The sequence below is a fragment of the Mustela erminea genome, chromosome X, assembly GCF_009829155.1.
Source record: "Mustela erminea isolate mMusErm1 chromosome X, mMusErm1.Pri, whole genome shotgun sequence".
Lineage (NCBI taxonomy): Eukaryota > Metazoa > Chordata > Mammalia > Carnivora > Mustelidae > Mustela > Mustela erminea.
Genome location: NC_045635.1, coordinates 64,617,708 through 64,642,532, shown reverse-complemented (window position 1 = coordinate 64,642,532; position 24,825 = coordinate 64,617,708). Strand labels below are relative to the sequence as shown.

The 24,825-nt window shown below is 37.7% G+C and overlaps 1 protein-coding gene across 2 annotated transcripts in view; it reads right to left on the bottom strand.

Moving 5' to 3' along the window:
- ATP7A (ATPase copper transporting alpha) overlaps positions 1–23,903 on the bottom strand; it is a 181,630-nt gene extending 157,727 nt beyond the window's left edge. The window contains exon 1 of one of the 2 annotated variants that reach the window (XM_032329949.1): positions 23,837–23,903. The gene's annotated coding sequence lies outside the window, so the exon portion shown is untranslated. Of the gene's footprint in view, positions 1–23,111; positions 23,342–23,836 lie in introns of those variants that run through there. The other variant, XM_032329950.1, reaches the window with a different exon arrangement.
- Positions 23,904–24,825: the final 922 nt, after the last annotated feature.

Sequence of the window (24,825 nt, the reverse complement as noted above, 5' to 3'; positions counted from 1 at the left end):
GAAATCTTGCCATTTGCGACAACATGGATGGAACTAGAGCGTATCATGCTTAGCGAAATAAGTCAAGCGGAGAAAGACAACTATCATATGATCTCCCTGATATGAGGAAGTGGTGATGCAACATGGGGGCTTAAGTGGGTAGGAGAAGAATCAATGAAACAAGATGGGATTGGGAGGGAGACAAACCATAAGTGACTCTTAATCTCACAAAACAAACTGAGGGTTGCTGGGGGGAGGGGGGTTGGGAGAAGGGGGATGGGGTTATGGACATTGGGGAGGGTATGTGCTTTGGTGAGTGCTGTGAAGTGTGTAAACCTGGCGATTCACAGACTTGTACTCCTGGGGATAAAAATATATGTTTATAAAAAATAAAAAATTTTTAAAAAAAAGAGGAAGGAGGTCACACAGTTCCTGTTTTTAAAAATAACCAAAGGTTAAGGATAACCAAAAAAAGAGAGAGAGATTGTAAAAAATAAAGGAAGTGAAGAAAAGAGGAGTAAGAGAAGGCTGACAGAAAACCTATGAGAAAAAGGAATTATTTTAGTGCTGGGCATGAAAAACAATGAGCAGAATATGATTCTGTAATCTTAAACTGCAAAGAGAAGCAGAAAGAAAAACTGGGATACAGTTTCCTTAATCACAGAATGACAGTTTAAAATAAACAGCAGCGGGGCGCCTGGGTGGCTCAGTGGGTTAAGCCTCTGCCTTCGGCTCGGGTCATGATCCCACTGGGATCGAGTCCCGCATGGGGCTCTCTGCTCAGCTGGGAACCTGCTTCTCCTCATCTCTCTCTCTGTCTGTCTCTCTGCCTATTTGTGATCTCTCTCTCTGTCAAATAAATAAATAAAATCTTTAAAAAAAATAAAAAATAAAATAAAATAAACAGCAGCAATAAAAAAAATCATCTCACTACAGTTAGTTTTAAAAGCCTAGGAAAATCCAGCTGTAATCAGAATATTATGCAAAGCCTCAAGGGAAAAATGAACAAACCAGTTTCCAAAGTGTCCGGTTGAGAATCTTTGGGATATCCAGGAAAACACACAGCATTAAATAATCTGACTTTAGGGATGAATTTGGAACAAAGGAATTTCTAAAATTTCCATAACCAAAATTAATTAAACCTTCTCTAAAACTAGTAATATAGAAAGCCTATAAAATTAGGAATAAGACCCACAAATTACATTAAAACCCTACAAATAAGCAATTACAGAGTGTTGCACATAAAATGAAGATTTTGACATTAGGAGATAATATGGTGGTTTGGACTTGAGAGAATCTTTTTTTCAGACTCAACAACAACAAATAAGACCAATAAATAAATCTGCCTTGGGCAAAATAACTTTAAAGTCATACTGTCTTGATAATCAAGATATTATACTCATTTCAACCTACCTAAAAATGGTAAAACTGATAAATCACTTTTCTGACCATTCTTTCTACTCAAAAGGCTGAAAAGACCCAGCTTCCTACCTTTTCACATCACTTCCGCCCTGACGCTTATAAACTGACATTGTTCCCAGAGAAACAAATTCTCTTAATACAGTATACTTAATTAATAAACAGAGGAATATAGTAATTTATGCTCATAAGCTTTAAGGTGTCTAATATAAAGACATTTTATATTTGATTTATATAGCATGTGATATTAGTTCTCATACCTACTCAACAGAACTTTTAAGGCAATCAGAAAAAAAAGTGAAAAGAATTAATTCCTGAATTATATTCTAAGGATATAAATGAAAGTTTTGTTATTATTTTAGGAATCATACAGAGAGAGACAGAGACAGACATGTAGTGAGCACTCGACCTGGAGTCAGGAAACCTGGGATCAAGAATAAATTACCTATGTGAATTTTGGGTAAGTCACTTAATTGTTCCCAGAGCATCAATTTTCACTCCAATGGTTCCCAAACTTCAATGTACTTAAGAATTACTTAGGGGGGCGCCTGGGTGGCTCAGAGGGTTAAAGCCTCTGCTTTCGGCTCAGGTCATGATCCCGGGGTCCTGGGATCAAATCCCACATCAGGCTCTCTGCTCAGCAGGGAGCCTGCTTCCTCCTCTCTCCCTGCCTGCCTCTCTGCCTACTTGTGATTTCTGTCAAATAAATTTTTAAAAAAATTTTTTTAAAAAGAATTACTTAGGGGGGATTCTTAAAACTCCAGGTCCCCAAGCTCTATACCCAAAGATCTTAACTCATTAGCAGAGATGTCCAGGAATCTGCATTTTTAACAAGCACCTTTGAGGATTCTTGTGCAGGAAAGAAAGAGACTATACTGTGACATAGTTCTTAATATTATAGGAATATGGATAGCTAATTTAGCTAGGGTTCTTATATGAATCTAATGAAAAAAGCAAGTAAACAGATAAATCTATATTAATTTATGTTTTATAGAAAATTTTTTGTATTAGATAATATGCTTGTTTTCCTGAACTATTCACTCTAATTACAGAGTTTATTAAGGTTAAGTTAATACAGAGAGGTATTAGAAAACTGAATGAGGTGGCAGTTAAATATATCAAAATCAACTGTTCATTCACTGACAATAATCACTTAGAAAACATAATGGTAAAATATCCCATTCATAAAACACCTCAACGTCTCCCTGAAAAAAATTTTAATATTTAGTAATAAACTTAATAAGAAATGTGTATGAAGATATTGTGAAAACAAATTAATTCTGCCCAAATTAATCTATACATTTAAGAGAGTCAGTGGGATTTTGAGGTAAAACCCAAAACAATGATCCTAAGGACCGTATGAAAGAATAAACATCTAAGAATGCACAAACTGTGAAAGAATGATAAGGGAAAGTGTATATATGTATATATTTATACACTAAAATATGACTTACTATATATTACTATATATAAAAACAGAGACAGCATTTCTTTTTTTTTATTAGGATTTTACTTTTAAGTAATCTCTACACCCAATATGGGGCTCAAACTCACAACCCCGAGATCAAAAGTCACATGCTCCATGGACTGAGCCAGCCGGGCACCCCAAGACAGCATCTCAAGTAGGTTGAAGAAACAGTGGCTCACTTAACAAATTGTATTGGGACAACTGGCTAATCGTTTTGGAAAAAAGTAAAGTTAGTTACCAATGTTATATATCTAAACTAAAATAAATTCTAGATGCATTGCAAATTTAAACATAAAATACAAAAGGTACTGAAAGAAATTATAAGCAAAAATTAGTATAATGTGAGGGTAAAGAAGGCCTTTTTCTAAGCATGATATGAAAGGCAAGATACAAAAAAATTAAAGCTCTTGTTTAGGGAAAAAAACACAGATAAAAGATAAACAACAAAATGTGAAAATGGACTAGCAATATATATGACAGGCAGGTGATTAATACCTTTAACACACAACTATCTCTTACATATCCATAACAAAAGACGAACACCCAAAAGAAAAAATGTACAATGGAAATAAACAGGCAACTCAGAAATGAAAAAAATACAAATGGTCACAAAGTCTCACTAGTCATGGAAGATAAAAATAAACAGATAATCATTTTCACATAACAGACTGACAAAGTTTAGAAAGAATTTTAATAACATCTGGTGTTAAGTGTTAAATAGACACTCTCCTACACTGCTAGTGGGAGCGTGAAATGATAGCTTTCTGGATGAAAATCTGGAAGTATGTTATCAAAAATCTTATAAAGTGGGCGCCTGGGTGGCTCAGTGGGTTAAGCCGCTGCCTTCGGCTCGGGTCATGATCTCGGAGTCCTGGGATCGAGTCTCATATCGGGCTCTCTGCTCAGCAGGGAGCCTGCTTCCCTCTATCTCCCTCTCTGCCTGCCTCTCCGTCTGCTTGTGATCTCTCTCTGTCAAATAAATAAATAAAATCTTTAAAAAAAAAAACTTATAAAGTATTAACCATGTTGGGGCGCCTGGGTGGCTCAGTGGGTTAAAGCCTCTGCCTTCGGCTCAGGCCATGATCCCAGGGTCCTGGGATCGAGCCCTGCATCGGGCTCTATGCTCAGCGAGGAGCCTGCTTCCCCCTCTCTCTCTGCCTGCCTCTCTGCCTACTTGTGATCTCTGTCTGTCAAAATAAATAAATAAAATCTTTTTAAAAAATCTTTAAAAAAAAAAGAATACTCTTCACAAAAAAACATGAATACAAGTTAAATGACTAAAAAAATGAGGACTGGTAAAATAAATGATGGCCCATGTATTCAATGGAATACCATATAGTTATTAAAGTTAAATTTTCTTATATACAAAAATAGGCAATAATATATTGAATAATAAATTTTTATTTTTAAAAAGAAACAGACACAAGTGTGCATGTTTGCACAGCAAGAAGTTTGGAAGACCAAGTAAACAGTTATCTTGAAGAGCAGTAGTTCTGCTAGTAGTTTGGATTTTTTGCTGTACTTTATGAAGTTTACTGCATGAACATACTGTTTATTGAAACAGAGTGACTGACAATCCATGTGGGGTTACACACATAAATAAATCCTAGGAAACAGATGATTCAACCTGCTGCCCACGTATATTCCTTAAATAACTTCAAATCCCACTTTGGTTAACCCAATCCTATAAGAATTCTGGGATATGTCTAGTGCTAGCAGGCTGTTTCACAAGAGTTGTAGGATACCTGATGTTCATGAGAAAATTTAAATTTACTTTTTAAAATGTATTAAAACTGGGGCACCCGGCTGGCTCAGGCAGAAGAGCATGCAACTTTTGTTCTCAGGGTTGTAGGTTCAAACCCCATGTTGGATGTAGAGATTAAAATTTTTTAAAATCTTTTTTTTAAAGGCACTAAAAATGAATGAGCCTTTTGAAAATTTCAATGATATGGATGGAGCTAGAGAGTATTATGCTAAGCAAAACAAGTCAGAGAAAGACAAATACCATAGAATTTCACTAATATGTGGAATTTAAGAAATAAAACAGATGAACATGGCAGGGGGGTGGGGAAGAGAGGCAAACCAGAAGACAGACTCTTAACTATAGAGAACAAACTGAGGGTTACTGGAGGGGAGGTGAGCGGGTGCATGGGTTAAATGGGTGATGGGTATTAAGGAGGGAGGGCACTTGTGATGAGCACTGGTTGTTGTATATAAAAGATGAATCACTAAATCCTGCACCTGAAACTAATATTATACTGTATATTAACTGGAATTTAAATAAAATCATGAAAAAAAGCATTCTCTGAAAAAAAAATCTTGTTCCCTACAACTTTTATGTGTTCCCTTATACTTTAATAATTATAAAAGGAAAATAAATAGAATCTTAAAAGAAAAAAAGGGAAAGCATTTGCCTTGTTTCAGCAACTTCCATCCTGGGCTGCCTGTTCTGCAAAATAAAAGCTTTATCCTAACAGTCTGAAGAGCTCAAGTAGGTAGTTTGCTCACAAAATCTACCATTAACTTACCCAAACATTCTACATCAAGCAATGCCTCTTACTTTGGTGAGAGTGGTCAACAGAGGCTGGGAGTTGGGAGGACACAAGAACCACTTCCAAAATTCCCTCATGCTGCCCCTTAATAACCAATTTACTTAATAACTTTCTTACATCTCTAAATCCTGGCACCCACTGCCCTGTTTTCTTCCTTATACTTTTGCTTTTTCAGATTGTCATATAAATGGAATCACATTATATAGTCTTTTGAATCTGGCTTTTCACTTAATTACATGCATTTTAAGATTTACCTATATTATTGCATGAATCAACAGGCAGTACCTCTTTTGTCATGGAGTAGTATTTCACGGTATGGGTAGAGGACAATCTGTTTATCTATCAGTTAAAATAATTGGATAGCTTCCAGTTTTTGGTGATAATACTGAATAATGCTGGCCTAAATACTCACATACAGGTTTTTGTGTAAACATAGGTTTCACTTCTCTTGGCTAGATACCTAGAATTGCTGAACCATATGGTAAATATATGTTTAATTTCATAAAAAACTAGCAAACTGTCTCCAAAAGTGGCTGTTTTCTAATAGGTGTATAGTGGTATCTCACATCATTTTTTTAAAATATTTTTTATTTTTAAAGTACTGGTAGGGTCACAACAAAATTGAATGGAAAGTATAAGATATCCCACATACTCTTTCCCTCCCATGTACAACAACCTTGCCCACTATCAACATTTGTTAAATCATCACTGTGGTTTTAATTTGCATTTCTTTAATGGTTTTCATTTGCATCTGCCTAATTTGTATTTACTTTATTTACTATTTGTATATTTTCTAGATGAACTATCTATTCAGAGCTTTTGCCCATTTTGTTACTGGGTTATTTTCTCATTTTGAATTTTGAAATTTGAGGGTTTTTAAATTTTATTCTGATACAACTTTTTGTCAGAAATGTTATTTATAAATACTTTCTCTCCATCTGTGACTTGTCATTTCATTTTTTTTCATAGGACAAAAGTTGTTAATTTTTTTAAGATTTTATTTATTTATTTGACAGAGATCACAAGTAGGCAAAGAGGCAGGCAGAGAGAGAGGGAGAAGCCGGCTCCCCACTAAGCAGAGAGCCCTATGTGGGGGGGGGCTCAAGCCCAGGACCCTGAGATAATGACCTGAGCCGAAGGCAGAGGCTTTAACCCACTGAGCCACCCAGGTGCCCCCAAAAGTTCTTAATTTTAATAAATAAAGTCCAAATAACCATTTTTTTTCATGTATGGGTTGTGCTTTTGGGATAATACAGATTTCTAATCACATTTCTTTGTTTATGTCTTTCTTTGTATAGAGTACTATTTCTCCTAATTAGCAGCCTCGGTCACAAAGTCTGAGAACAAATAAACAAAAACTGCCATGAATATTGTTTAATGGGTACAGTGTTTCAGGCTGGGAAGATGAGAAAAGCTCAAGAGAGAGATGGTGATGATGGTTGTTTAACAACATGAATATAGTTAATGCCACTAAACTGTACACTTAGAAATGGTTAAAATGGTAAAATTTTGTTGTCATAATAATATAATTTTACCATAATTAAAAGAAAAAACTACCACCAGGCAACACCATGTCAGGGATGTCTATGTTCCAAAGCTCGCATACATTTGTTAGAATACTTCAAGCAGTACTGAAACCAAAGCAGGGGAGCCAAAGCTTCACTTTGGATCCATGGAAGATGAATGAGGATCCATTTCCAAGATGAAAGGTAGCCAGACAAAAATGGACCATGCCCAGAACTTTGTAGAACGGTTGTCTCTTTCAGTCCTCATACTTATCTTATAAAGCAGATAGTATACTACGCTTCTTTCACAATAAAAAGAACTGAGACTTGGAGGGCAAAATTGCCTGTTCAAGGTCATGCTTGAGTCAGTAAACCAAGGAGTGAAGATGAGCACAAACTACCAGATAATCTGACCCCAGAACTCTCACTCCAGACCATTCCCCTGTACTACCTCCAAATCTCTTTACCTTTTTATCCATATTATGATAAATAGAAAATATATGTAAAAGGAGAGACAACAAGAGCTCCTAAAGTTTATCTGACCTACAGATAGGCTTGTACTCAGAAAATCTTAGTCATACATGGGTTGTAAGTTCAAAGTGGAATCACTAGGTAGTTTTCACTAAGTTCCCAATATGAGTGCAGTTGAGTATCAAACCCAAGATAAATGCTAATTCAAGGAAAGAAACAGTTGGCATAAACTACTTTTCACATGCCCTCACCCTTTCACCCTAGTCCCTAGCATTTAATACTGAAATATGGTATTTTTTAGCTTCAAAGATAATATTTGTGTGTTTGTACACATGCTTTTCTGTCTTTTCTTATCCCTTATGGCAAAGCAGAATCATTCAGAATTTTCAGAATGAGAAAATTGTATTTTTTCTGATATATTTCTCCCCTTACAGAGCTGTAAATGAAATAGTAAAATACTAAATGAAAACAAAATTTTAAAATAAAAATTTTTGGGGCGCCTGGGTGGCTCAATGGGTTAAAGCCTCTGCCTTTGGCTCAGGTCATGATCCCAGGGTCCTGGGATCGAGCCCTGCATCGGGCTCTCTGCTCAGCAGGGAGCCTGCTTCCCCTTCTCTCTCTGCCTACCTCTCTGCCTACTTGTGACCTCTATCTCTCAAATAAATAAATAAAATCTTTAAAAAAAAAAAAAAGAAAAAGAAAAATTTTCAAGTTTTAAGAAACTACAAATAATTTTTAATTTAATTTTTGTGTGTGTTCCAAAATTCATTGTTTATGCACCTCACTCAGTGCTCCATGCAATATGTGCCCTCCTTAATACTCAACACCAGGCTCACTCAATCCCCCACACCCCTTTCCTCTGAAACCCTCAGTTTGTTTCTCAAAGTCGACAGTCTCTCATGGTTTGTCTCCCCCTCCGATTTCCCCCAATTCACTTTCAGAATATCCTGAAAGTCCAAAGGAATAATTTCTAAGGCAGTCTCCATTGATAAGTGAAAATGTGTATGTTGTGTTTGAAATTACAAACACATCTAGATATTACAGATCCTCCTACCAGGAGAGAAAAAAAAGTATGGCCACTGATGATGGCTATCTTACTGACTGATAGCTTCCCTGGGCTAGTTTCCCTCTTAACTAACAAACTGCATTCATAAAACTGTGAAGCAGAGTTAGAGGTATAGCTAATGACACCAGAAGACAAGTACACTCACAGAGATGAGATCTGTAACTTTGGCTTCATTCATACTATTAAATCAGCCAAACCAAAAAGGTATCAGGTAGATTTATACCACCAATCCTATGCACACTAACATTTGACTTGTATTGGAAGAAGTTGTAATATTATATGTGGAATAGCCTGGTAACTCCTCTTGCTGATTATGCAGAAGTATCTTCTTTATCAGGTAAGAATATAATCAATCTTCCCAGGACTTTAAAAAAAAAGCAGTTAAGGGCATCTGGATGGCTCCGTGGTTTAAATCTCTGCCTTCCGCTCTGGTCATGCTCTCAGGGTCCTGGGATAGAGCCCTACATCAGGCTCTCTGCTCAGTGGGGAGCCTGCTTCCCCCCTCTCTCTGCCTGCCTCTCTGCCTACTTGTGATCTCTCTCTGTGTCAAATACATAAATAAAATCTTTTTGAAAAAGCAGTTAAAATATTGGTAGAAAAACTATTTTGTCTTAATTCTTAGAGATGAAATATTTGTACGCTATGACCAAAACCTAAAAATAATGTATGTATTTATTTTTCAGAATACTTTGACTAATTCTACTATCTATAGTTTTCATAAATTTTCTTTTTATCAAAGGTCCAAAGAACAATTTTTAGCATGAAATAAGCAGACACTCTGTAAATACAGTCCAGATCTATAGCCCCACCCACACCCAACCCCTCAATTCCTTTAATGTCCTGTTTTATACACTTCGGTTAAAGAAGGTGAAAATCTGATAACATCCTCTCCTGTTCAAAGTTCAATCACCATCAGAACAGATAAGGATTGGGACACCTGGGTGGCTTAGTAAGTTAAGTGCCTGCATTCAGCTTGGGTCATGATCCCAGGGTCAGGCTCCCCGCTTAGAAGGGGGCCTCCTTTTCCCCCTTCCTTTGCCTGCCGCTCCCCCTGCTTGTGCTCTCTCTCTGTCAAATAAATAAATAAAATCTTTTTTAAAAATTACAAGAAAAGAACAGATAAGGATGAAAAATTATGTTCTAGGAATATATGGGGAATTCAGTTTTTAAAAAGTTTTTAAAAAGGGAATAGCGAGTCCAAATTGTCAACACCAACTGTTTTAGCCAGGTATCTTTTAGACAGATGATTGAGAATGAATTCAGAGAAGGCCTACATCATTCCATATCCTTACAGTTTTTAACTGGGAAGTTTCACGTGCTTTGTTTTTTGGGTTTTCTTTTTTGTTTAGTTGGTTGGTTTTTTTAGTTTTTTTAAAAAAATATGTTCACTTTAATTACATTCATGGTTTTTTTTTTTGTTTTTTAAGTAGTCTCCACAACGCCCAACAAGGGGCTTTTACTCAAAACAAACAAACAAACAAACAAAAACAACAACAACAAAAAAACACAAAAAGCAAAATACAAAAAAGAAAAAAAGGGGGGGGGCAGTTTGAACTCCCAAACCTGAGCCAGCCAAGTGCTTTGTTATCTATCACAAGCAAGCAGAAGCCCTAATACTGATGGCTAATCAAATCCACAGAGTTGCTGGGGGAGAAGATTAATTTGAATTCAATGCACATTTGTTGAACAGAAATCAAGACAAATAGCCAATAACATTTACTATTTGGGGAATTTAAAATACAAATCCATTATGATTTGCAGGAAGTTTCCCCCACCGCCAGAATTAATTCCTCTGTTCTGGGGTTCTGTGCTCTCTTAGAAAGCACTAGGATGAACTTCATCATCTTAAAAAACTAATACTCAAAAATAGGCTGAAATCCTTAGAAAGCTGGTTTTGGTAGAGTAAAAAACATGCTTTACCCACAGGGAGCTTCCCCCTCCCCAATTTCAGATGTGAAATTTTCACAAAGTGGATGCAGTTAGTTTGCTTTAAAGTGGATTCAATTTTTTAATCCTGAAAAAAGCTGTATTAAGTCAAGCTACAACTAAATTCTAAATTTCGGTTTAGTATATTCTCTTCGTTCTTAGAAATAAATTATCAAAGTGCTTCTCTTGCCTCACCTGCCTTTTTTTCTACTTTTAATGAAGGGTTCATGTACGTACACACACACGCACACACACGCACACACACACACACGCACACACACACACACACACACACACACCCCAGAAATAAGTCAGATACTACTAACACCTTTCAGCTAAAAACACCACCTCCTTTTGAAAAAGGCATGGCTATGAATGCAGGAAATTAAAGTTGGACATAGAACAGAGAAAGGTAAACAGATAAAATTAAGAAGAGTTTAAGCACCTATGTTCAAAGATGAATCTGCCATACTTTTGCATAAAACAAATTATATTTGGCCAGGGGCGCCTGGGTGGCTCAATGGGTTAGAGCCTCTGCCTTCGGCTCAGGTCATGATCCCAGAGTCCTGGGATCGAGTCCTACATTGGGCTCTCTTTTCAGCAGGGATCCTGCTTCCACCTCTCTCTCTGCCTACCTCTCTGTCTACTTGTGATCTCTGTCTGTCAAATAAATAAATAAAATATTTTTTTTAAATTATACCCGGCTAGATACTTGCAAAATCAGTCTCCTCAACATGCATGCACAATAATGAGTTTGATGGAAATGGATGGATTAACCTGAAAAGCTTCATATCATAATTATAAGCCAAGTTAATCAAAAGTAGGTAGAGCATGAGCAATATAAAAAGACAAAATATAAAAAGACAATATGGGTAGAGAGAGGAAAAATTGTGTGGGAGCAGGAAAACAGTTTTGCCCAGTCAGAACTGAGGGTGCAGGTGGGAATAGAATATCACAAAAGAAACAACAATAACGTATCCTTACATTCACACAACACATTTCTATTTATAGAGGAGTGCTTCATAAGTTTCATTAGAGACAGCAAGTACATTCATTAAGCAGTTCATTAATTTGATATACATTAAAGAGAACATCCTTGGCACCAGACAGACTTGGATTTGAATCTAAATTCTGCCCCTTAGTAGCTGTGTGACTTTCAGCAAACTGTTTAATCTCTCTGATGTGCAGTTTACTCATTTAAAAAATACAGATGGCTTGGGCGCCTGGGTGGCTCAGTGGGTTAAGCCGCTGCCTTCGGCTCAGGTCATGATCTCAGGGTCCTGGGATTGAGGCCCGCATCGAGCTCTCTGCTCAGCAGGGAGCCTGCTTCCTCCTCTCTCTCTGCCTGCCTCTCTGCCTGCTTGTGATCTCTTTCTGTCAAATAAATAGATGAAATCTTTAAAAAAAAATACAGATGGCTTTTACTCATGGGACTGTTGAGAGGAATATTATGAGGTAAGACATGTAAAGTGCTTGGCACGTAATTCCATCTCTTCTTCACCTTACTAATATTGCCAAGTTCCTATTGTCTTCTAGGTTCTGTGCTAGGCCCAACTGGGGATACAAAGGTAAATAAATACGACATGGGCTCTGCCTTCAAGGAGTTCAGCAATACATGTTATACTGGTGATCTAAAGGATGAAGGAAGGGAGTTCAGTGAAGACTTCACAGAAGAGATGTTTTATGCCTTTCTTTTCTTTAAAATATAAGGAATAGGGCGCCTGGGTGGCTCAGTGGGTTAAAGCCTCTGCCTTCGGCTCAGGTCATGATCACAGGGTCCCGGGATGGGGTCCGCATCGGGCTCTCTGCTCAGCTGAGAGCCTGCTTCCTCCTCTCTCTCTGCCTGCTTCTCTGCCTACTTGTGATCTCTGTCTGTCAAATAAATAAATAAAATCTTTAAAATAAAATATAAGGAATAAACACCATCTGAGAAAAATAGAAAACACAGATAAGCACATAAAATAATAAGCAACAAATCAAGGACACCTGGGTGGCTCAGTCGGTGAAGCATCTGCCTTCTGCTCAGGTCATGATCCCGGAGTCCCGGCACTGAGCCACATGTCACGTCAGGCTCCCTGCTCAGTAGGGAGTGTGCTTCTCTCTCTGTTACTCCCCTGCTCATGCGAGCACGCACGCACACGCGCTCTCTCACTCTCTGACTCTGTCCAATAAATAAATAAAATCTTTTTAAAAATTTAAAAAAGGGCAACAAATCATTCCACTACCAAGAGATAACTAAATGAACATTTTGAGGTAGGGGAGTGTGTGTGTGTAAGTTTAGGAGATTATTTTATGTGCGTATATGTATAAATACACACATTTTTAATAAAAATCACGTACTATGTTTTATTACATGCTTCCTTTCATTCAACACTTACAATGAAAATTTTTGTCAGTAAATAATAATATATAATAATACCTAATATTTTTTACTATTTTAATCTTCACAACTTAATGGGATAGGTACTAATTTTATATCCATTTTACAGATGATGAAATTGAGAGAGAGGGTAAGGAACTTTCCCAAGGTCATACAGCTTGTATGTGACATAACTGAAATTTGAACCCAGTAAGTCTGATCCAGTCTGTGCTTTTGTTTTTGAGAGAGAGAGAGCGAGCTTGGCGGTTGTGGGGGGAGGAGATTAGCAGAGGGAGAGAGACAAGCCAACTTCCCACTGAGCAAAGGGCCCAAAGCAGGGCTGGATCTCACAATCCCTGAGAACACAACCTGAGCTGAAACCAAGAGCCTGATGCTTAACCCACTGTGCCACCCATGGTGCCCTTACCATAATTCCTTAAAAGGGTATAGCCCAGAAGGGAAATGATTAAGGATTAAATGGAGATAGCGAGGAGGGAGAAATATCAAGAACCAGACAACAGGGGTACCTGGCTGGCTCAGTTGATACAGCATGTGACTCTTGACCTAAGGGTTGTAAATTCAATCCTATGTTGAGTATAGAGCTTACTTTTAAAAAAAGGAAGAAGAAAAGAAAAAAAAAAAGAAGAACTAGACAACAGACTTGGTGACTGATTGACTGTGGGATAAGAAAAAAATAACTCTTGGGTTTCTAGCTGGAGAGGAGTGGCATTATTAGTTTCCTTTTATAGATAAAGAAGCAAAGGCCCAGAAACACAAAATAATTTGTCCAAAGTACAAATAGCATAATTTGGAACTTAAATAGCATAATTTGGAACATAAGTAAAAATTTGGAACTTAATAGCATAATTTGGAACTTAAATTCTAGACTCCTGTCTCGAAGTCAGTACTCTTTCCACTATAAGACAACACATCAAGGAAGAATATTATCCTATATTTGTATAGCACTCTATAATTTATAAAGAACTTTTGCATACATTATTTCACTTGATACTCTCAACAACCTATTAGTTAGGGCAGGTATTATCATCATTTTACTGATGAGGACACTTAAATAGAGTAAGAAAATAGATGGACCTTCTTAAAATCCTCAAAGATCTAAATTTCATCTGTTGGATTACAGAAGAGCCTTAAGGTGGGAAGTGAAATTCAAGTGATGAATTTGGGACTACCATGGCTCCTGAATGTTGTAGGTACTGAGAAGAGAAAGGGGCTAGAAACAGAAGTGGTTTGGGTAGGTTTCATGCTAGCCAGCCATATTGTATAACTCCACATCAAAACATTTACAGACTTATATATATTTAAAATATTTATATACTAACAATGTGGCTGCTGCCCCTGGAGTTGTGTAAGACAACAGCACTAGATGAAATAAAGTAGAAGTCTCCAACCTGCAGTTCAGGATCTACAGGTAGGTCTAGAAACCTTGCTTCATGGAACTCCAAGGTGGTTTCCAAAAATGTTTTCTCCACTCTGCTATATCCTCTTTCTGCTATACATTCCGGCTATCCCAGCTAACATTCGCAGAGTGAAAGCAAGAACAGTACAGCCAGCAACTACTTCTCAGGAACTACAGTGACTGTATCCACCCTGATCTCAAGCTCAGATTAAAATAAGATCCTCCAGGGGCACCTGGCTGGCTCAGTCAGTATAGCACATGACTCTTGATCTCAAGGTTAGGAGTTCAAGCCCCATGCTGGGCGTGGAGCCTACTTTAAAAAAAAAGAAAGAAAAAGAAGGTCCTCCATAAAATAAGGTTGGAGATCACCCTAATAAAGGATTTGGATGAGACAAAAATGGTCTTCTGTGATCATTTCTACTTATCTGATGGAAAAAAAAGTCTAGAAAATATCATAATAATATAGTTAAACCTTCTTAGAACATGATTATACTTACATTAAACCCAAAGGTAACAAGAGACAAAAGGCAGGTCATAACAGGCATTCATTTGGCAATCCACTCGTACCTTGAGAGAATCCTAACACAGATTATAAACAAAACTTACTACATAAGCTTTTGACCAAGTTGTGATGAGGTAAAATACAAAACTAGGACACAATGGTCTAGTCAGATGCTTCAACTGTAGAACAAAACCTAAAATGACCACTGGTAGTCTTCAAGTGGCCGAGTCAAATAACTTCTAAGTTTCTTTTCCTGATACTTGGACAAAGAAAACACACTATTCATAAAGAAACATGACTGAAAACAAAGGCTAGGCAAATGTATTCTATTTTGCTTGAAGATATTTCTGATGACGTTCTATCAACCATCACAGAATGTATCTCTTCCTTATTCCTTGCCTAACCTCTTTCTACTTCTGACTTCTTGGACTTCCCACTGGCACTTCATTTACACATTGCTCTCTAGTGCTACTTGGTGCTACTAGCAGTTACTGATCCCAGATGCTCTGTGTAAATATCATTTTGTTGCTTACATAGTTGTGCCACTAAGAAAACATAATACAGGGGTGCCTGGGTGGCTCAGTGGGTTGGACCTCTGCCTTCGGCTTGGGTCATGGTCTCAGGGTCCTGGGATCGAGCCCCGCATGAGGCTCTCTGCTCAGTGGGGAGCCTGCTTCCCCCTTCTCTCTCTCTGCCTGCCTCTCTGCCTAACTGTGACCTCTGTCTGTCAAATAAATAAATAAATAAATAAAATCTTTTTTAAAAAGGAAAAGAAAACATAATACAAAGTTCTATACTCAGAGGACACCTGAGGGACTCAGTTGGTTAAGCATCAAGACTCTTGATTTTGGCTCAGGTCATGATCTCAGGGTCATGAGATTAAGCTGAGCATGGAGCCTGCTTAAGATTCTTTCTCTCTCCCTCTCCCTCTGCCCCATCCCTCACATGTGTACTCTCTCAAAAAAAAAAAAAATTCTAAATTCAGAGAACAAATTAGAATGAAAATGTGATCAAATTGAGGCCTATGACTCCAAAATCCATGCATGCTAACTCTCTCCAAAATACCATATCCAAGGAATTTACCACAGATTAAATACCTGCTCAAAGCATTAAAAAGCTGGCTGTATTAGAAAAACCCAGAGACGTCTAGGTGGCTCAGTTGGTTAAGCAGCTGCCTTCGGCTCAGGTCATGATCCCAGTGTCCTGGGATCAAGTCCCACATCCCGCTCCTTGCTCAGCAGGGAGCCTACTTCTCCCTCTGCCTGCCACTCTGCCTGCCTGTGTGCTCGCTCTCTCTCTCTCTGACAAATAAATAATTTTAAAAAAGAAAAAAAAAGAAAAACCCAGTCTTTCTTCTCATGTTTCTCCTTAACTCTCATACTACTATCACACTCACAACACTTCTGGCACCAGATTTGTGACAGTTTTCCCCTACCAAGCAATTCTCTGTGACAGCAGCTAAGTGTCCTACAATTTAACTCAATTCTGACACTATCTCCCTGGAGATAGGGTCAGATCCCATAGGTCAAAGGTTTAATCCCAAAAGACTGTTCCCACCTTACCTTCCCCAGACTTAAATAGCTAATCAAAGCATTCAAATGATGGCCCTCATCTATCCCTTTCAATACTCTTCCCCAACATAAAATCTCTACTACAATCAGACAAGTACCCTCACTGCCATATAGCCCATGATTGCCATTTCTTTCTATGATTTTGTTTAGATTGGTCCCCTCACCTGGAATGCTCTCTTCCACATATTTAAATCCTATCACCTCACTCATCTGTAAACTCCAGAAAAGCATGATCACATCTGTTGTATACAAAGTCATATCCCCAGTACCTTGCAAATGGCAGCAACTCAAATAACTGCTGACTTAGTAAATGAACCCACCTCCTCCATGAAAAACATGTCAAATACTCATATCCACTTTCTTTTTGAGTTCTGAATACCCTTGGAATCAGCATCATACCTAATTTCTCTGTAATTGTTTGGTACTGGGCTTCTTTCTCTGGTTAAACATTGGAGCATATTCCTTATACTTCTTTGCATATCTTACAGAACCCACATAAACACTAGACATACAACGAGGACACAATAAACATGTATTCCTTGGTGTGCTGATGTAATTTATAAAAACTCAACTTACATACAACTTTGTAAGAATGCAGCTATTTTGCAGAGTAGGTCAGACCTACACAAAGCCTTTCCCTCTGCCTATATTTTGTATTTCAGAAATCATTCAAAAGTATGTTTCAGCATTTGGCAATTAGAGAAATAATCCAGAGAAGCTCAATGGCCCCACAGTTTGTAGCTCACTAATTATACAAGCCGACGGTTATGAGTTTTGTCAGTGGTAAAGCAGAAAGACTACATCAGGGTGATCTGAATTGCTAGCTGTCAGAATGAGTTTAGAAATGTAGGTGTAATGTAGGCTACTGTGCCCTCTTAATCTGAGTTTTCCATTTTCTGTGGTGTTATTTGGAAACTAAATATTACTTCCAGGTACTGATTGTATATTAGTATATTCCTCCTACAGTGCACCCAATTTATAGTACCACAAAACTATAATTTATAATTTTATTACATAGGTTGCTAACATTACTTTTACTGTAAATAATTTTTAAAAGAATGATGTTAACTAAACTTTATTGTGTGTTTACTACCTGCGAGGCACTGCTATTAGGGCTTCACATATATTAACTCACTGACAATCCTCTGAGGTAGGTACTGTTAAATCATTTTGTATTTACCTAATGTCTGAAATATATATTTTGAGTAAACATTTTTTTTCTTTTTTTCTTTCTTTTACAAAAAAAGAAACACACACACAGACCATTTCTTTTCTCTTCCTGGGAGACCTAGAAAATACAAACAAAATAAGACCAACACCATTTTAAACATTATGTCCTTTAGCATATCTTTAAATAATGTAATTACCTTAAAACAAAACTATGAGTCCTTACTTATGAATTTAGTTTGAATGTACCAAAGAAATTTTGAGTTGCCAATACTGTAATTTATTTTATCATCAAATCTATTTGCTCATACTTTCAAAGAAGATAAATATTTTTCCCTTTAGGACAAATAAGGAACTTAATTCCAATAGAGCTAATTTTGCTCAAATGTCTATGTACTTAAAAAAATACAGTTCCTTTAAGGTAAGGTGAGAACAAGGTTCTAAAACCAGACTGACTGGCTTTAAATCTCAGCTTAGCCACTTGCTAGGTCTAGAAATAAAATTTGGTCTATGAAAGAATATTTCAACTCCTACCAAAGTGCAAACTACAAAGTCCTAGATTTTTTTTCTCATACCAGAGGAAGGATCGGTCTCCTTCATTTACATGCACACACACACAAAAAAAAAAAAGAAAGAAAAAAGATTCAAGATCCCATGACTTAACAGTTCCCCTAAAGTTAAGAAACAGGCACTTGTGGGTTATTTTTGTAATAAACATAGTAGACACACTCTTATGCAATCCTAATCATACCCTAAATTCAAGGTCAAATAATACACTGCACTAAATATATTATTCTTTTTTCCATCATCATACAGTGAATTTAAGGCTACTAAAACTCATCCTATTATCACCTAGCTAGAAGAAGAGAAGCCAGATAAAACACTTTGCTTTAGATGGACAATACTTGAAGACGCAGGACACCAATCTGATTGCTAATACATAAAAACCCACTTACAGGTATGATTAGAAAATAATACCAAGGGTGTCTGGGTGGCTCAGTCAGTTAAGCATCTGCCTTCTGTTCAGGTCATGATCCCAGGGTCCTGGAATCGAGTCCAGAGTCAGGCTCCCTGCTCCAAAGGGAGTCCACTTCTCCCTCTGACCATCCTCCCACTCGCTCCCTCAATCTCTCTAATAAGTAAATAATATCTTTTAAAAAGAGAAATTAATATCAACCTATTGTGGCTGTAAGTCTGAACTAAAAACTGATATTCAGAGCTAACAGTGAAATGTCATAGTAAAAGAAGAGAAAGAATTTACTGGCCAAGAGGAAACTGGTTGTATACAAATACTTTAATATTAATAGTAGCGTTTTACTAATATATTAATAGTCAATACAATATCCTTTATATTAATAGCATTATTGTATTTTCTATTTTTCCATTTTTCTGTTAGGTTGTCAATCTTTTTTTTTTTTTTAAGTAGGCTCCATGGAGCCCAACACAAGGCTTAAACTTAACGACCCTGAGATCAAGACCTGAGCTGAGATCAGGAGTCAAACACTTAACTGAGTAAGCCATCCAGGTATGTCTTAAGAGCATTATTAATTGATTTAATAATTCAATTAGAATTCTCAGAGCAGGGGCACCTCTGTGGCTCAGTCGTTAAACATCTGCCTTCGGCTCCGGTCATGATCCCAGAGTCCTGGGACCAAGCCCCACATCGGGCTCCCTGCTTGACGGAGAGCCTGCTTCTCCCTCTCCCCCGCCCCCTGCTTTTGTTCCCTCTCTCACTGCCAAATACATAAATAAAATCTTTTAAAAAAAGAATTCTTAGAGCAAATAATCTTATTTTCACCAAAAAAATAGATAGCCCCTTTTTTGCTTACCATTGTTAAGTACAAGAATCAACAAAGTACAAGGATTAACACTTGGAACTCCTTCATAACCAAGCTCTTTGTAACCTTTTGTTAGCTCAAGGATCAACTCTTAAGTATCCTCATGACCCCAAGAGTCAGCTACAAATTTTTCCTAAACAGTCCTGAGAATTTTCTTTAAAGGGCTCTTCACTATGGAGTTCTTTCTCCTGTTCTTATATGTCTGATGACAGTTTCTCAGGTCTCAACAGAAGCCCTCTTAATGCTTTCTCCTGAATGGCAGGTAGCACACTTCAGGTGAACACTCAAGAGAGTAAAAACCATCTTCTTCATAATTCCAAGTTTATACAATGCCCTGCAAACTCACAGGTCAGAGTAGAGCAGGGAAGTAATTCCAGTATTATTCTCTCCCAGTCTTTGGCTGGCACATCAAATGCACAAGCAGGATCAGCAACAATTACAACAGCATAAAACAAAACACTTTTTTATTTTATTTTATTTTATTTTTAAGATTTTATTTGTTTATTTGACAGACAGAGATCACAAGTAGACAGAGAGGCAGGCAGAGAGAGAGAGAGAGAAAGAGAGAGAGAAGCAGGCTCCCTGCTGAGCAGAGAGCCCGACGCAGGACTCGATCCCAGGACCCCGAGATCATGACCTGAGCCGAAGGCAGCGGCTTAACCCACTGAGCCACCCAGGCGCCCAACAAAACACTTTTTTAAACCAAAACAAAATCAACTAAGGTTAAATAACCAAGTTAAAACAATTTCCCTAAGATGTGAAATAACCCATTAATTTCAATTAGTAAATTATGTAAATGTACTCCTGAGTATAGGTCTGGAAAATTGAACTTCTGCACTAGAGAATTATGTAGTAAAAATAGGTTTTAAAAAACATAGCTGTATAATTCTAAATGTGGACAGAAAGCATGAAACAAAATTAAAATGGCTCAAAATGGGGACATTTTATCCTCATTCCCTTCAAGGAAAGAAATATCTGTGAAAACTAGTGTAATCTACCAATACCCCACACATTTAATCCCACAGAGATATGAAAATCACTTCAATTTTCTAACAGTGCTGGAGAAACTAGCAACATATTTATGAAACCAGAGAGATCCTGCCCTTTCACTTTAAAGAAACACATTCTAAAAGTATTGTGATAATTTTCTTGCCATACTACTTTACCAAGTAAGTAAGCAAGTTATACCACATTCAATCAATCTGAAGACTGAGATTTATAAGTAAAAATCTGATTGCTGAGATAGTAAATTGAACCAAAATAGGCCTGTGGCCTGTCTTTCCTGCCCACTCCCCCATCCATATTTTGATTTATGTCCTAAGAAAGATCACAATTTAAAAGCAAAACTCTGTAAAACCTTTAACAAAGATGAGTAGAGGGAATTTTAAGACGAAACTCCCATATATTATTCCCACCTGTTCCAGTACCTGTATCACCTCAAACAAATCTGTCCTCACAATTTAATTTCCCAACTGTCAAATGAACATTATTTTCACTCATTGGGATGTGTAAAAAGTCTTGATTAAAGTTTTTCAAGTATTTTTAAATATATAGATAAAAGAAACTATAATGAGGCATTTACAAAAGGAATGTGTTGCCTTAAAGCGCTCACAGAAGTAAAGATTGTAATGTGTTAGTTGGTTATTTTTGCTCATCATGCTCTCTCATTTTCAAATAAATTCTACTACTTCATGCATTTTTCAAAGAAAAACAACCTTCTGCATTAGAGATCAGGATGTTAACCTACGCTTTGGAGGGATTTGTGTTTAATCTAGCCCTACCTAGAGGCCAAGAATCAAGATCTTTTCAAGACTAAGAATGGAAAAGAATAGTTTCTATCAGGTTAAGAAGACTAGTAGAGAAATCAATTCGGAGGAGAAAAGGAAATGCATAAATTCCTTGAGAAAATGCTGGAACAGCTTCTGGCGTCAGATAATGTTATTCATTCCCAGCAATTTAAAAATTGATTCCAAATTACATTTAAGTCATAACAGTCAATAAGAATTAAAATATAGCAAGATTTAAAAAGAAAAAGGGAGAGACAAATCTTGGGTTTGTCTAAGGTTAAGACAAACCTTAAAAGGAAAAAAGGAAGAGATAAATCTTAATTATAGAGAACTGATGGTTACCAGAAGGGAGGAGGTGAGGGAATGGGGTAAACAGAGAATGGGGATTAAGGAGTGCACTTGTCTTGATGATGTATGGAAGTGCTTCATCACTGTATTATACACCTGAAACTAATATACTACTTTATGTTAACTAACTGGAATTAAAATAAAAGCCTAAATAAAAAATATATAGAAAGCTTTATTTTTTTTAAATTTGAGTTTACATCAGAATTAAATCTCATACATTAACACTGTTTTGTCATTTCATGTATTTTTTCTATATATAAGCTTTTTTTATTGGCTGGAGGGTAGCAGTATATGGTTCTAAGCTTACCAGTTTTAGATTCTGTATTTTTTTCCCTTTAATAGTACTATCTTAGAGGCTGTGGCTATGTTAGAAATAGGGGTGTTTATGTACAGTATGTTGTTGCATGTCCAGTATCTTTCCAGGCCCCCAAGCCTTTGCTCATATTTTTTCTTCTACTTGGGCTGCCCTCCCCTACGTCCATTCCTACAAAGTTAAATCCTATCCATTTTCAAGGCCCACCTCAAATGCTACCTTCCCTGAACTCTCATAACACTTTCTCTAACAAACAATGTTAGTGAGACCGGGAGGGTGTATCTGTCTTTCCTACTGCACTGTGAGACCCTCCAGTCAAAAAGCACTCTCTCATATCACGAACATAGACACAAGAAAGTTTTAAAAATAAAATCTCTGTTCAAAATATCCTTTAAAAAGGATGAGAGAGGCACCTGGGTGAATCACTTGGTTAAGCAATGGACTCTTGATTTTTGGCTCAGGTCAGGATCTCAGGGTCACAAATGCAGCCCCACCTCAGGCTGGACCCTGAATTCAGCACAGAATCTGCTTGTCCCTCTCCCTCTACTCCTCTCCCTGCTTGCATGTTTGCTCAATCAATCTCTCTCTCTCTCTCTCAAATAAATAAATCTTTTGAAAAGTTAATAAATAAAAAGGATGAAATAAGCAGTCTATTCAATTAGTGGGGCTGCTAGAACCCACTGTCTTCATAACTGAACTCAATTAACTTGACTGCAAACTCATTTGAGATCAGAGACTCTGTGCTGTTTCTTGTGCATACCCTCTACCACCCCACATCTCAATATCACCAAATTCAATGTCCTGCACACATTAAGACTCAATACAAAACCCTATTACTGTAGATGAACACACTCTAAAACAAAAATCAGATGCTAAAAATAGGAACTTGTGAAACAATAAAAGAGCTGTTGGTGCTTAGGATAAACCCAACGTCTACAACAAAGTGTCAAAGATAAAGGTGCCACAGGGATGGAGAATAACTTTACAGGGAAGGAGGCAGAATGAACAAAATGAAATGGAAACGAGAGTGTTCTCTCAGTTTAGCTTATGCTCCAAGAGAAAGCAAAAAGCAAAATATATTTCTTTACAACATTTCATTAATGGTCTTCAGTCCATATGACTTCCAATACCGGTACGGACCTTCTTGTACCTTCAACTAATTGGGTAACATAGGCCACTGGATGATCAGGGCACTTTCCCAGAAGAGTACAAGAAAAGTGACACGGGTCAGGACTCAATCTCCCCTCCATTATCCCCTGCTGGGAAGGTAAAACTAAGTGTGGTAAATACCAGAGTTGTGAAGAAGTGAGAGTTTGGAGACTGTCCTGTTTAAAATAACCCCGCTACACTCGGTAGTAGAGACTGACGGTACAAAACACCTCTTCAGTAGAAGGGGACGACAGGGAGCCCATATAGGACGTACCTGGTTTTCCTTTCCTATGCTGAAACCTCGCGAGCTACGCAGCCCCGTGGCAACGGCAGATCCACGCGCAGGTTCCAATCTCACACACAAGGAGAAGAAACAGTAGTGGTGCCGTGGGAAGGGGGGCGGCGGCGTCGGGGACAGCGGCCGCGGTGGCGTCGGCAGCGGCGGTGGCGTCGGCACTCCCACGGCTTCTCTTCCTCCACCCACCGCCGCCCGAGCCTGCGGCCTTTACCCGTCCTTTCCTCACTCCCCCTACTTCCGGGTGACGCCCAGGCCGGAAGCAGGGCCTGAGATGCAAGAAAGGGACGCGTCACGTGAAGAGGGACAAGAGCCCCGGAGTTGAGCTTCTCCCGCCCCCTGCTGCCCCTAAGTTGACACGCACCCTCGCGTGGAGATCTTTGGCGCGGCAGAGACGCCTCCTTCCTCCCATCACCAAAAACAAAACAAAACAAAACAAAATCCCACCAAAACCTGTGTCATCCGTAGTTTCCCAACCTCGAGCCATTAAGTACCATAGACGTCTTTGTAAATCATCTTCTGCATAGTTCAGCCTTTCTCAGCATGAAATTAACGGGGTGATGTTACTCTATAGCCTAACTCCAAATGCAAATGCCAGAACTATGAACTTGCACTCGTCCCTCCATTCAGAAATTATCTCAAAAAAATTGGACTTCTTATTCATAATCTTTATGTATATATTGGGGTTGGGACAGGTATCTCACCTCACATTACCTTCATATCGCCAATCTAAAGCTTTGAACCACTTGTCCATTTATCCATTCGCTTGTCCATCATCTTGAAAACCTAGAGGATTCCAAGGATGCAAAGAATTATTAGAGTATCTACTGCCATGAGTTTAGAAAGAAATGAGATGCATAAAATGTATATGATGCAATAAATGATACAGAAAGCATTTGAGAAAAATGTATTTTTAATCCTGTCTTCCCATTTTCACATTTTAAAAAATAGCAAAATCCTAAGATTTTTTTAAACAATTAATATTAATAGTAAGAGGAACAGGCTCCATCTCACTAAATTCAAAGTGAGATGCGGTCTTTTCGTATTGCCTTAAATTGAATATCTGTCATGAGATGTATGGGGAACTTAATTATATTTTCAGCTGGAACTGTTTGAACACAGTTGCCATAAGTATCAAGTCTTTTTTACATAGACTTTGTTTGTGAGAGAGAAAGACAGAGAGAGCAAGCACCGGCATGCTCTGAAAGAGACATAGGGAGGAGAAGCAGATGCGGACATCTCGAGGAGCAGGACAGGATCCCAGGACCCTGTGGTCCCGAACTGAGCCTAAGGCAGATGCCCCAGGCACCCCCAAGTCTAATAATGTTGCCAAACTCAAAATGGTACATAAAGGATAAATAGTAAAATACTATCTGTAAAAGGCTTAGGAAAGTGGCACACACTAACCATATTTAACTGTTAAGTAAACCAATTATACCCCACCTATTGTCAAATTCCTACTAAGCCTTGACAGGCAATATTTAAAATTGCCCAGAGATCTAAATTTTAGGCCTACAATTAAGTATTTCACAAAGAATTATTCCTTTCCCCTCTGTACCCATCCACATACATATCTTCAGGACTACTAAATTTCCCAGCCATTAAGTTGTAATTGTCAATAAACGTGCACAACCTTAAGTCACAATTTCAACCCCAAATTTAAAATCTTAAAAATTACATCACATGGGACACC